This window comes from Diceros bicornis, unplaced genomic scaffold (assembly GCF_020826845.1).
Source record: "Diceros bicornis minor isolate mBicDic1 unplaced genomic scaffold, mDicBic1.mat.cur d_74_multi, whole genome shotgun sequence".
Lineage (NCBI taxonomy): Eukaryota > Metazoa > Chordata > Mammalia > Perissodactyla > Rhinocerotidae > Diceros > Diceros bicornis.
In genome coordinates this window covers 1,029,794-1,043,777 of record NW_026690930.1, presented here as the reverse complement: position 1 = coordinate 1,043,777, position 13,984 = coordinate 1,029,794, and the positions used below count along the sequence as shown (strand labels likewise).

General features: G+C 42.1%; 1 long non-coding RNA gene across 7 annotated transcripts in view; it reads right to left on the bottom strand.

Moving 5' to 3' along the window:
* LOC131402349 (uncharacterized) overlaps nt 1-13,984 on the bottom strand; it is a 277,855-nt gene that overhangs the window by 22,902 nt on the left and 240,969 nt on the right. For 5 of the 7 annotated variants that reach the window (XR_009218570.1, XR_009218573.1, XR_009218569.1 and 2 more), the window contains exons 1-2: nt 11,624-11,684; nt 9,452-9,651 (exon numbers count right to left, since the gene is read on the bottom strand). The exons of the other annotated variants lie outside the window; for them this stretch is intronic. This is a non-coding gene — a long non-coding RNA (uncharacterized LOC131402349). Of the gene's footprint in view, nt 1-9,451; nt 9,652-11,623; nt 11,685-13,984 lie in introns of those variants that run through there. 7 annotated transcript variants of the gene reach the window in all.

Here is a 13,984-nt window from a genome sequence, read left to right as displayed (position 1 = left end):
TATGACCCCAGACTCACTCCCTCCCCTCCCCTTTTCTTCCTTTCTCTTCCAGTGACTGAATATGCAGTATCCCTCTTTGGTTTCCCTACACCCTAGTCCTGTTAACATGAATCATTCTGGCCTAGTGACACATCAGTGCACGGAGAGCATAATGAAAAGTCTGTACCATTTCCTACAGGGGCCCCAAATAATCAGGATTCATCACATCACTGACCTCACCTTCCACCACTCTCCTATTTGCTCCATCCACTGTAGCCATACTGGTCTTGCTGCAGCTCCCTCACCCCAGCACAGTTCACTGTCAGGGTCTCTGTACTACCTAGATTGATATCCCCCAATGTAGCCACATGGCTCACTCTCAGTTCACTTAGGTCTCTGCTCAAGTGTGCCCTGAACAGAGAGGCTTTCATTCTCACTCTAGATAAATGAGCAAGTCTCCAATTCCCACATTTCTTATCATTACTGGGAGATATTCATCTCAATAGCACGTATCACTTCTCTGTCTCCTACCTTTGAAGTGGTGCAGACTGTATCTCTATTTACCATATCCACCTGATGCTACAAATATTTAAGGCTAAGGTCTCTTTCTTGATTACAAGCTTCAGAGAAGAATCTCAAATTTTAGTATTTGATGGTATCTACCACACAGTACTTGCTCAATCATCTAAATTAAATAACTATCTGAGGACACAGAACTCTAGTTCTGAAAGCAGCAACAAGAGAGATGTGAAATAGCTAACAGAAGGTTTTCATTAAGAAAAGAGCCCCCTACTATTTTTGTGCCTTATGCCTCAGCTCTGAGAGATACTGTAGACATTAGATCCCAAAAGCCAGTAGCGCGTAATTACCCAGAACTTTTCACGTCTGTGTACTTTAATCCCAAAGATAACTTAGATCTCACTTAATCTATCCACACCAAGGAAACTTTTGAACGCAGTTTAACATTTACTTAAAGTTGACTTTTGACTAAGCAGTCACCTCATATCACAGGGACAGATAATATACTCTTAATTATGAAAAGCAATTTTCTCAGTCATTCATACATAAGAACGTGATTCTGGTACAAGAGATTCCTAGAGTACCTCCTTAAAATCTGTGGTTCTGACCAGTCCATTCACATGGACTGTATTACACTCCCAGGGGTATCCCTCAATACAGGTAGCATTTATTCAGCTATGCTTCCTTTTTTCTCCTTCCTCCACCTGGGACTAAACCACACAAAAACTTCAGCAGAACACTGAATAAACCTCAGGGTAAAGAACTGCAAAGCTAGGATGTCCAACATTCTCTTTATTAGGGAACTTGCACATCTTTGTTGGGGACTATGACCTCTGTAAAAAACCTTCCTCTCCATCATGCCTCTGGATACCATTTGTTCTTCCTTCTTTCCGAACTACATCATTTCTCATCATTATCAAGAGGACAAAACTTAAAGAGCTCTGTGAAAACCTGCCATACAGCCCACTACTTTAGTCCAATAATTTGCCCAATTCTATTTTCTTTCACCTCACTTGCATACCTACATGCCCCATGAATTTGAATATACTCACTTCCTTGACTGTGTATTTAAACCTGGCTATTCCATTATCACCTCTAGGTCATAATATCTTTCTCCAAGTTAATTTATAATTTTAAAACATGGCAAGATACTGAATGACTACAGGTGAATAGCTTCATATACATGCATATGAATTTAATATGCATACAAATCTCCTGGGAATATTGTTAAAATGAAAATTTTGATTCCATAAATCTGGGACACACAGGGGAACTTTTAGATGAAGGAATCATTCTGACAGTACTGTGGCAGAGAATAAATGATTCTATGCATTTGTCAAAGGCCACAAAACTGTGTAGCACAGAGTGTATGTAATACGTGCAAGTTTAAAAAAAATCAACCCATGTGACTGAGTATCCCAGGATGGAATGCAAACTGTGACAAATGAATCTAACATTATTATAAATTTATGATATCACCATACTGAAGGGGGTTGGGGGGCAGAAGCTAACTTGAGTAACTTTGGAAAACGGGTGTTTTGACTAGAAACTGTAAGGCTAAATATAATAGGAACTGTACACTGTATGTAAACACTGTATTCTAGTTGGTAAATTTGTTTCTTCTGTGAGAATAGCCTAGAAATTCTGCAACTGCTTTACCCATATGCTGAGGGTGAAGAGTATGGATGGCAGGTAGAGGATGGTGGGAACCAGGTTTCTCTGTTGGAGATAGAAATTATAAAGGAGCAAGAAAGGAAGGTTAGGATGAATCCTGTAGTTCAGGATTATAGCTGGAGACATCAGTACAAACTCAAGTTTACCTTAATATGTATACAGATGGACAGATATAGAAAAAACTATAGATATGCCGACATACGTGGTTTACTATATATACATATGTTACTAGCTCTGTCTGCTTTGTCTGCTGAGAGGGCCTAGAAGTAGTGACACCTGAGTAGCAATGAGCATACCCCGCACCCAAATCTGCTTTCTAATACCCTTTTCTCCAATAAAAGGGACCAGAGCTCTTTGGAGAAATGAGTGACTCGAAGGCAAGAGAATGGGAATGTGTAAAAAGGACACAGAAGCCAACTCGAAAGAAAGCTCACAACGGGCAAGGCTAGAACAATTTGAGCAACAAAATAAATTTATTGGATTATAGCCCAAAGTATAAAATACATATACATAAGTCCATGCTTATATAAATGAATGAGTGACTAAACGGGGGAGCAGTGACTTCTCTACAGAAGAATTCCATTATAATATATGTAGACACTCCCTCCCAGCAGGAGACGGAACTTAATTCCCACTCCCTCCACCCCCTTGAGAGTGAGCCAGACACAGTCACTTGCTTCCAAAGAATACAGCATGGAAAGGGAAAAACAAACAGTAACTTTACAGTGGAGAAACCTGGCAAATACTACCTTGGCCAAGTGATGGACATTATCATCAACAGTAATGTCACGTGGATATTATGCTCCCCATACGATGTGACTGGAAGAACACTTCATCTCTGTGATATTCGTGCTAAAAACTGATAACCCTAGTTTATCCTAACAAAAATATCAGACTAATCCAAACTGGGGGACATTCTACAGGACACCTAGCCAGTACTTCTGATGACTGTTAAGGAAATCAAACAAAGGCTAAGAAACTCTCACAGAACAGAGGACACTGGAGAGAGCTGACAATTAAACATAACATGGCACCCTGGGTTGAATCCTGGAATAGAAAGAGAGCATTAATGGAAAAGTCAATGAAATCCAAGTGAAGTTTGAAATTTATTTTTTTTTTTGGTGAGAAAGATTAGCCCTGAGCTAACATCTGCTGCCAATCCTCCTCTTTTTGCTGAGGAAGACTGGCCCTGGGCTAACATCTGTGCCCATCTTCCTCCATTTTCTGTGGGACACTTGCCACAGCATGGCTTGATAAGTGGTGCATACGTCTGCGCCCAGGATCCGAACCTGCGAACCCTGGGCCGCGGAAGGACAGCATGTGAACTTAACCACTACACCACCAGGCTGGCCCCAATAGCTTTTTTTTTTTTTTAATGGTTATAAATCTGGTTTCTCCTTCTAGAGAATGGGACTCATAATACTGTGAACACCACAGGAGTTTTGTGAGGATGAACTGTGATAAATTCACATAATGCACCATGTACTGTGCACCATGCCTGGCTCAGTCAGAGTTAAGGGCTCAATGATTATTGGTTGCATTATTGTTTCTAGAGCAATGAAATGTACCCAGCCTCTTGATGGCAGGGCCTATGACACCGTTCTTTGGGAGTTCCCAGAAAATAAAAACGATGTATATCAACATCAGTAACAAAAAAAGCGGCAAGGTGCTGAATGAACCGCTTCATATATATGCGTATGAATTTAATATGAATACGAATTACTGGAGAATCTTGTTAAAATGAAGATTCTGATTCAGAAGGTCTGGGCTAGGGGCCAAGGTTTTACATTTTGAACAAGCTCCCAAGTGACGCCAATGCTGCTGGTCCAAGGACCAAAATTGGGGCTGCAACTTTTCTATTTCTGCATGTTTTTAAATTTTCCTTAAAAAAATACAAAAAAGTTTTCTCCATCTATTCTTTATCTCTTCACCACAAAAAATACTCTTATTTTTAAACCCAACTATATCATATGTAACCCACCAGTTGTCAAGATCTCAAATAAGCAACTATTTCAACAGTATAGTCTTCCCCGCTTATACGCAGTTTTGCCTTCTACAGTTTCAGGTACCTGCAGTCAACTGTGGTCTGAAAATATTAAATAGAAAATTCCCAACTTGGTAAGTTTTAAATTTCGTGCTGTTCTGAGTAGCGTGATGAAATCTCGCTCCATCCCACCTGGGACGTGAATCATCCCTTTGTCCAGCGTATCCACGCTGCATAAGCTACCTGCCCATTAGTCACTTAGTAGCTATGTCAGTTATCAGATTGACTATCGCAGTATCACAGTGCTTGTGTTCTAACAACCATGGACATCATCTGCTTATGACATCCAACCATCAACATCATCATGGCTCAATCATCCTCCTCATGTATTGTCAGAAGGTCAATATTAACCTAGCGCTACATCACAATGCCTAGTTCACCTCACTTCATCTCAACATGTAGGCATTGTATCATCTCACATCCTCACAAGAGGAAGGGTGAGTACAGTACAATAAGGTATCTTGAGAGAGAGAGACCACATTCACAGAACTATTTTTACAGTATATGGTTATAACTGGTCTATTTTATTATTGTTGTTGTTAATCTCTTACTGTGCCTAATTTATAAATTAGACTTTATCACAGGTATGAATGCATAGGAAAGAATATAGTATATACAGGGTTCTGTATTATCCACAGTTTCAGACATCCACTTGGGGTCTTGTAACACATGCGCCGTGGATAAGGGGAGGCTACTGTATAAAAAAGGGGTAACTACACATTAATGTTTGCCCCCACATGATCTCATACCTATGTAGATAAAAGTAATGTCTTGCAAAGTCAAGTCATATACAATTCTCTTAGCCTTATCAGTTAAAAAAGCCTAAATACTTTACAGTAACCTAGATTAACCACAATCCTAGGAAATTGTGTGAAAATTTTAATTTGGTAAATTCTGTTTGGAAACAGAGTATCCTATTACTAAGGCTCCTGCTTAACGATTTATTGAGTTTTCAAAGGATAAGAAGCGATCTTAGATGATCTTAGATTTAGTAGCATATACAGGATATTTGAGAGAAAAAGAGGAAAAGATGAAGAAAGCACATGCTGAACTGAGAAATAGGGAATAACAAAAAATGAGATGTAAAAGAGTCATACTTTCCTGCAATTAATGACATCACAGAAAATTTTAAAAACCAGTTTCCTTAACTCAATGATTTCTAACCATTCTGGCTTTGTGATTTCACACTTTCCCATCCTCCTTAAAATGTTTCTTAACACAAACTTTGGAAATTTAAAAAATGACATTTTTTTTAAAACTCTGAGATAACTGCAAAATAAGCTCAGCAAACACCATTTTAACTGGTATTGACTTTAAAAATTGTTCAAATTTATTTAGTGAAAGAAACTAACTGATTTTGATGGCAAGAAATCTTTCTGGTATGTGTATACATAAATACAATGTTTCCAAACACAGTATACCATAGTAGAATTCAACAGGACACTAACAGATCCATGGTGCAAACTGCGCCCTGTGTTCAAATTAACTCTGAACTGGTTTTCCTTAAATGTCACAGGTCACTGAGGCTCCAGGGCTTCTCAAAGCCTCTAAAAAGCCTTTTAAACTCTGAATTTCTAAAAAGGAGGTTTTCATTGAGAACATTTCCAGTGATCATATTCCCTATTCACTGCCTACCCAGAACACTTTACAAGCTGAGATCCAAAGATTCTTGAACCATAAAATGATAATTAAAATATTTTCTATAAGCCAAGGAAATTGAAGTGTTACAGGTCCACAAAGCTCAATTGCCAGCTAGAGATTAATTCTAAATGGTTGAGACCATTACAGCACATCACTAACCACCTGCCTCACCCTGTAAGAATTTTTCAAGAGCATAATAGATAGAGACTAATTAAAGTGATTCAAAGAAATTCTCAAATTTACATGGACAAACATATTATTAGAAATTTAATCTACAGGCAAGCAGAGAAATTCTTCTGAGCATTAAGCATGTATCAATCATCCAAAAATGAGCAAAATATGATAATATATTTCTGGTCTTTACCCATAAATCTAGTCCTGGAGTAAATCATCATTCAAGATAATTTTAAAATAAAAAATATCTACCCAGGATTTGAAAAATTTGGTTGCAAATAACACATCCACACAGTGAGGAAGTGATGCTCTGAAATCTTCCCATAGTATCTTCAGAAAGCTTAACTTCAGTTACATAATAAACTTTGTGCTGAGCTGAAACTGATGTACAGGTGCATCCTGACCCAGATTTCTTAGTAAATAAGTTTCAAAACTGTCCGTTATAGCACAGCCCAAGAGACATTTTCGTACGTATTCTTCTTCCCTTCAGTCAATGGTTATAGAGAGCTTTCCACATGGAAAGAATCAAAAAACCATTTTTTTAGTAGAAAGCTAATTATACCAACCAAAAATGCTAAATGACTTCTTAAGTCTATTTCATTTCATAAACTTCATTTTCATAAAGGAAAAATGAAACGCTAAAGCAAAAATACATTTAAAAATTCTAGCCAATAAAAATCAAATTTTACTTTAAAAACTATTTACAGTGTATCTTAATTTTAAAAGGAGAGCATATTTCTCCTCTCATCACTCTATATTAACATTCATAGTTACTGAAACTTTTGTTGTTTGCAACAAAATCCCTATGTCTGCAAAGTTCACCTCCTCACTCTTTTAACTAACTAGGCACAATCTCCCTTCTCTGTACTGCCTTGTTATAAAAGCTTTGGGGAGGGGGTCTCAGGGTTCGTAACAATGACAGTAGAGCAAAGGAAAAGGATAGCATAACAGCCGTAAGGAAGAAAATGAAAGCAAAATAGAAGCAGGTCTTCCTCCTCCTGATAAACAAACACCAAGGCAGTTGAAAGAATTAGATAACTCGACAACCATACTTCTCAGAAGCACATACCTTGTATGGTAGAAATGGTGACTCAGAATAATTACAGAATATGCTTTGCAATTATTTTAAATGAGTATGCATTATAAAAGACTCCTGTAAGTAAATCTGCTTTCACAGGGTTTAACTTTTTTCAACTATACCATCTAATTTGACTTACTACTCACCTTTGCTTTACCTATGGCAGTAAAATATATAAAAGATTACTCAAACAGGTAAGCGGTCAGAACATAACAACACGCGATCTCTCCGCATACTCAACAAGAGGATTTACTCTCAAGAGGCTTACTTCCTATTTTCCAGGTAGTTTTGTTCCTGTGTCTCCTCTAGGTATTTCTACCTATCAACCATTTCATTGCTCACTAATGAATAAGACAATGCGGGACAACGTGACTCTCCTATTCACTTACTATAGTCAATATACCTGTAGAGATCTGAATCAAAACTGAGATTCAAAAGTCTTCTAATTTACCTCTCAACTCTGGTGATTCAAAAAGTTTTAGATAACAGAGTTTGACTAGAATCACCAGAAACTCTGTTATCTAAAATTTTATTACACATTGTAAAAGTGATAGGATGAAACTTCAAAATCATTTAGTTCAACTCTTAATTACTTTACAGTTGAGAAATCATTCAGAGAACTAGTTAGATGGTGTCAACTCAGGTTTTGTAACTCCCGACCAACACTTGTTCTGCTAAATCATGCTGCTTTCCGTAACTACTCCTTCTTCTCTATGATGTTCTTGTTATCCAAACAGTGCACCTGTGAAAGCTGATAAACTCAAGTATTCCTAGAATGACCAGAAAATCCCAAGTCTCAGGTCAAATACATATACCACTGCTTCATTTTCTACCCCAACATTTTTTCTGAAACCCTCCTAACTGCCAAAACTTTCCTGTTTCTTGTCCATCACATTTCTCTATCACTATAATTAATGTTTTAATTATCTAGTACCCTATGTTACATAAAACATAATGCTAATCATAATAAGCAAATATTGAGCGCTCATTATATCAGGAACTATATTAAGCCCTTTAGATGTAGCATCTCACTTAATCCTCAACTTCAAATAAGATAAATAATACCGTAATCCCCATTTCAAAACTGCAAAAATCAAAGCCTCAGAAGTTAATTTTTTCTTTTTCTCTCTCTCTTTTTTTTTTTTTTGCTGAGGAAGATTGGCCCTGAGCTAAGATGTGTTGCCAATCTTCCTTTTTTGGCTTGAGGAAGATTCACCCTGAGCTAACATCTGTGCCAGTCTTCCTCTATTTTGTATGTGGGTCGCCGCCACAGCATGGCCACCAATGAGTGATGTAGGTTGGTGCCCAGGAACTGAACCCGGGCCACTGAAGCAGAGCACACCAAACTTAACCACTAGGCCATGGGGCTGGCCCCAGAGGTTAAATAATTTGTCCTAATTCACAGAGCTAACCAGAAGTAGAACCGGGATAAGTAAGCAGGCAGTCTCACTCCAATGTCCATATTCCTGATCTCTACATATGATAAGTATATATAACTACATGGACTTTATTATTAATATGCAGATAACTCAAAATTTGGGGGCTACAGAAGAATTTAAAGAGTCTTTGTATTTGAAGAGGCTTCTTTCACATTAAAATAGCTTAATATGGCTTATTCCCATAAACTATATCTTCCTTAAAAAGACATGGCCCAAGTAAGAACTCTTAACTCACTCATATATAATTAAAACTCAAATTAAAGAAAATAGGAGGAAAAAAGAGTTGCAACAATACTTTAACAAATATCCAGATCAGCATTGTCCAAAAGAACTTTTTGTAGTGACAATAATGTTTTCTATTTGCACCGTCCATCATGGTAGCCACTAGCCACATGGGACTATTCAGCATTTGAAATGTGTCTAGTGTGACTGAGTAACTGAATTTTGAATATTGTGTAATTTTAATTAATTTACATTTAAACAGCCACATGTGGCTAGTGGCTACTATATTGGACAGCACAGGTAGAAGATAAAATGCCAGAAAAAGATGAGGAAAGAAATTCTTATTGCCTTTATTTAGAGAGTGCACTAACAGTCAAATCAATTTAAATCTCTTTTCCTACTTGTTCTAGCTTCAGTTATTAACCCAAACAATATATACCTCCAAGGAGATTTAAGTAATCCAAACTTCTATACTTAAATTCTTCTTTGTGTATCTCAAAGGAAAAAAATAATTAAAACCTGTATTATCAACAAAGCTCCTTATAGTAGAAACTTTTTACTGTTTGGATACCTAAGAGGAAGAATTTGAACCTGAAAACTGCCATCTACTAAGAAAACTAAAAAGAGTCACACAAGTTTTCCATTCTCTTCATAATAAATACTTGATAATAAAGTGCTTACCTTGATTCTCCACTACTGTTTCTAACACTTTCTTCATCACTGTGTCCATTCATTGTAAATATCAAGAAGTTTTAAAATAAAATATAAATCTTCCCAGTTTAAAAGATGAATATAAATACTGACTCCTCCTTGAATACCAAAAATTCACAGACGAATTTTCTTCAACATTCACAGGTTTCCTGGGACCCTTTTTGATTCACCTAAAGAAAACATATTAAGAAAATAAGAAAACTTCCTGTAGAGAAAAAGATAAGTCTATTTAGAACTTATACAAATCTACCTAGGCCAATCAGAAATACCTAGGCTTCCATTAACTACATTCCTGACTACTTACTAGAATTTACAGCACACCAGTGCTTATTTTTGACAGAAGAAATCAGAATATCTGCTGAGTGATAAAACTTTTAGACTAACTGCAGCTGTGTAGCGATACATATATACACATTATGGATAACTAGCTAACTAAAGAAAAATGGTAATATATAACATATATATACCTTCCAAGAATAGAAAACGGAGTCTTATTAGATACTTTGTCAAACCAAGTAAGGGGGGAAAAGGTTACCTTTAATCAAACACTAATTCATATCACCAAGAACTTCATACACTTGAATGAGGCAAAGTTTTGAAAATGCTCACATAAGAACAGAAGAATAAAAGAGTATCATACAATCTTCGCAAAAACTGTACAGGTCAAAATAAATGTGTACTTTCACAGCAAAGCCGACAGTGGAATGATAAAATTTAAATAATATTTATTCAGGTTGGACTTGCCGAGATTCCATTAAAAAAAAAAAAAAAGGTAATGGAATATACACTATGATTTTTTAAGTAACGGGTTTGGGGCAGAAATCACGGACCAAGACACAGCATTCCCACCTTTCAAGATTTCAGCACAATACTGGAGAGTCACCTACAAGCCATCCACGAATAAACAAAGAGATCTCTGGCAGGGGAGGGAGAGGAAGAAGCGGGGGAAGGAGACGTCAGATCCTTCCCCAGCCAGAAAGGACCCAGATAGCCAACTGAGAGCAGAGCTGTCCTCCGACCTCAGCAAAGAGAATTCAGTCCTACGATGATTTCCATTCCACAAAAAAAACAGGAGGAAAACAGGCTGTTGCCAACTTCATCACAGCAAACTCTACATCTAGATCGAGATTTTAATTCTCCAGAGACTAAGGTCCAATAGACTCTTTGCAAGAACTGGTTATCCAAAAAGTAACTCCTGCACGCAACATTTATTCCTCATGTTAAATATTAATTCCAACCCGTCAAAGAGCTTTACTGTTCAACAAGTCTTAAAAATCTAGGGACTCTAACAAACCGCCTCTTTCCCGAAAGTCTCTCTGCGTTGAGAAAGTTCACTCCTCTTTTCGTTCTTTCCTTTCCACTTTCCTTTCGCTCCTCAAAACGGCTTTCTCTGGACATTCTAACTTCCTTTTTCCCCCTCATCTGCCTTCCCCGAGTCAGTCCTCTTTCTGAGGCCCTGCTCACAGCCCTGAGTTCTGCAGCTCCAGGCGCACACAGCTCTCTCCAGCCTTTCCCGCGTCTCAACAATGAAGTCAAACCTCCCCAACCCTCCTCCCCTGTGCCCGGTCCTTCAACAGCTGCTCTGCTCCTGCTGAGTTTCCGAAGCGGGGCTCGAAAGGAGGCTGGAAGCCTTCCTCCTCCCGCCTCCGTCCATCGCAGCTTCGCTCCAGTCAGTCTCCCGGCCGGACGCACACTCCCACCCCCGTCCCTCCCAGGGCCCCCCTCCCGGTCCCCGAGTCTCTCTTCCCGCCTCACACTTCCCGCCGCCCCGCTCCGCGCCCTCCCGGGCTCGCCTGGGCCGCCGCCCCTCCCCCTCGCCGCCGCCCCCCACGTGCCGGGAGGCCGGGTCGCGGCGCGGGCGACGCGCCGGCCAAGCGCTCGCCGCTCGCGCTCCGCGGCTCTGCCCTCGCGGCCCCGCCGCGCCCACGCCGAGGAGGCCCGGGCTCCGCCGCCCGCCGGCGCTAGGACGCGCTCCGCGGAGCCGCCTGCGCGCCACTCACGCGCCCCCCGCGCGCCGAGCCCGGCCGCCGCCGCCGGCCCTCGCAGAGCCGCCCCGGCCTTCGCCCGGCGCCCCCGCCCTCCTCCCGGCCGGCTCCCGGCCTCCCCGCCACATCCTGACCCGCAAGCCGCCCCCTTTCTTACCGGCGGCCGTGCAGGCTTCGCGGGGGCAGAGGGAGCCCACTCAGGTGTCCGCCGCCGGGTGAGTCCTCGGGCTCCGGGCGTCTGGGGGTAAGCAGGAGTCCGTGAGGGGGAGGGGGAAGCCCCGGCCTGCGGCTCCCACGCGCGACCCCCTGCGGAGCGGATCCAACAATCCATTCATGATGGAAGCACCAACGGCGAGGGCAGCTAGAGCGAGAAGGAAGGAGCCGTCGTCGTCGCCGCAGCCACGCGCGCGCTCCCGCTCCCGCCACTTATCGGCTCCCGGCAGCCGCCGTAACGCCGAGAGAGCAAGCGCAGCCAGCGCAGCCGTCTCCGTCGTAGCCGCCGCCTCCTGCACGACGTAAGCCCCCTGCTCACTCCCCTTCCCCACTGGGCGCGAGGAGGACTGACTAGGGCGCAGGCGCGAGCACGCCAAACCGCTCCTGCCGGCGCGCGGGCGGTGGGAGGGGCTACGTTGTGGAGTCGTGGGCCGTAGGAAGAAAGCGATTGGTGCTGAGGTGGGGCGGAGAGCGAGTGCGCGCACGCGCGCCGATGGGAGCCGTACGCCAGCCGCGCGGAGGCCGCCGGACTCTGGCGGCAGCCGCGGGCCGCTGATGCTTGCTCTGGTGCCCTCCCTCACCCGCCGCGAGTTGAGTTCCGGGAAGTGGGAGCTAGAGGCTCGCTGCGTGCGGGTGTGGACGCTGCTGTCGCTCGGGACAGTTGCGCAAGGACTTTGCGGGGGAGAGACCGAGAGGAACCGGGGAAGCAGAGGGATGGCGAGATGCTGAAGACTATGTTGGGGCTCGGGGAGCCGCAGAAGCGCCGCGCTGGATAAGCCCAGGGGGCCGGGTCGTGCGTGGGGTCCGGTCGCCCAGGCTTCGGCCCGCATCTCTCTCCGGCCCCGGCCCCGTCGGAGCGCCTGTGGGGAGGGGTGGAGAGGGGCCCGCTGCGTCACACCGGGCAGCCTGGGACCCCAACTGTTGGGCAGCTGTGGTCACCTCCGGCCGCCTCCTACGCCTAGGCGACCTGCGACAGAGGCTGCCTCGGGGGCCCGATGGCCCGTGCGGGCGGGGCACCTGAGGAGACGGAGGGAAAACAGAGACGGAGTTGCTGACATCCTGTGACACTTCTTGATTCCTTTGTGGGTTCAGGAGAAAACTCTTACAACCTTTCTAGGTCCCTCCCTGGAGGACGGGAGGAGGGTGCGCTGCCGAATGGCGACAAAAAAGCTGCTCGGAGGACGTTGATAACTGGCTTAGCGTAGCGTGCTGCCACTTAGTGGACGGTTTCTTCCTGAACTGTGACTGCGGGCCTCAGTTACAACCCTGGAGATGTGGCGATGGAAACACTGTCTTTTCAAGCCTGGGGATGTCCCGCTTCATTCTTTTTGAAAGCATTTTTTTAATCATTTCTTTTACACTTCATTTTTTTTCCCCTCGTCCACAGATCAGTCTTGAATCGCTCGAGGTTAATGATGCTTTTTGAAACTTTCTAATCCCATTCCTCAGTTATTTGATTTGGTGTAAAGGCCAACCTTCCAAGTCAAATGACTTTCAACGGGGTAGCTGCGTTCCCAAAATAGTTCTTTTCGCATGTGGGGATTTCAAGTTTTAGTCTACCAGCTGTTTAAACAGTTTGGGTCAAAGCCTTCAAAAAGATCTCAAAACATGACTCCAGGTATGTGTTCATTTTATGGAAGAGTATATTCACCCTTGGGAAGGAGGAGGCGGCAAACAGGTACACTTGGTCTACTCCAAAAAAAGTCTGTCTGTGACCAATGAATAGTGAAACAAAATGGAATACTACCACAGTTTGCAAAATGGTCTGTGCTCCACCTCTTTTTTTCTTTCCTTTTTTCCTAGTTATTAAATAGCTGTAACGCTGGGTTGTGAGGAATAACAAGATCATACAAATCTCCATCTCTGAAGGCCCTAAAAGTAGGAACCAAGTGCTAATTTTTAATATTAAAAATATGATAAAAGTGCCTTAATGATAGGACCTTCCCGTGCCTCTGATTTCTTTCTTGGATTACTGGAGTGGTAAGTGAAAAATAAAAGCCCCTGGAAAACAGTAGCCACGCCAGAGAAAGAATGTTGTGATCAGAAATATAATTCAGATAATAAAGTCCTCAATTATACTACACTTTATAATTGTCTTACAAAAAAGAATTACCGTGTGTTCTTAATCTATTTTGTATGTTTTCTGAAAGCCCACGTCAAACCTTTTTTAACTACTGACTTGCCATTTGGATGTGATATGCTACATATAAACTAGATCCTTTTTTTGCGGGAAAAAAATCTTGCCAAAATTGTAATAAAATATTGCATCTTGGAGATTTATATTTCTTGTTGAATCTTGGAGATT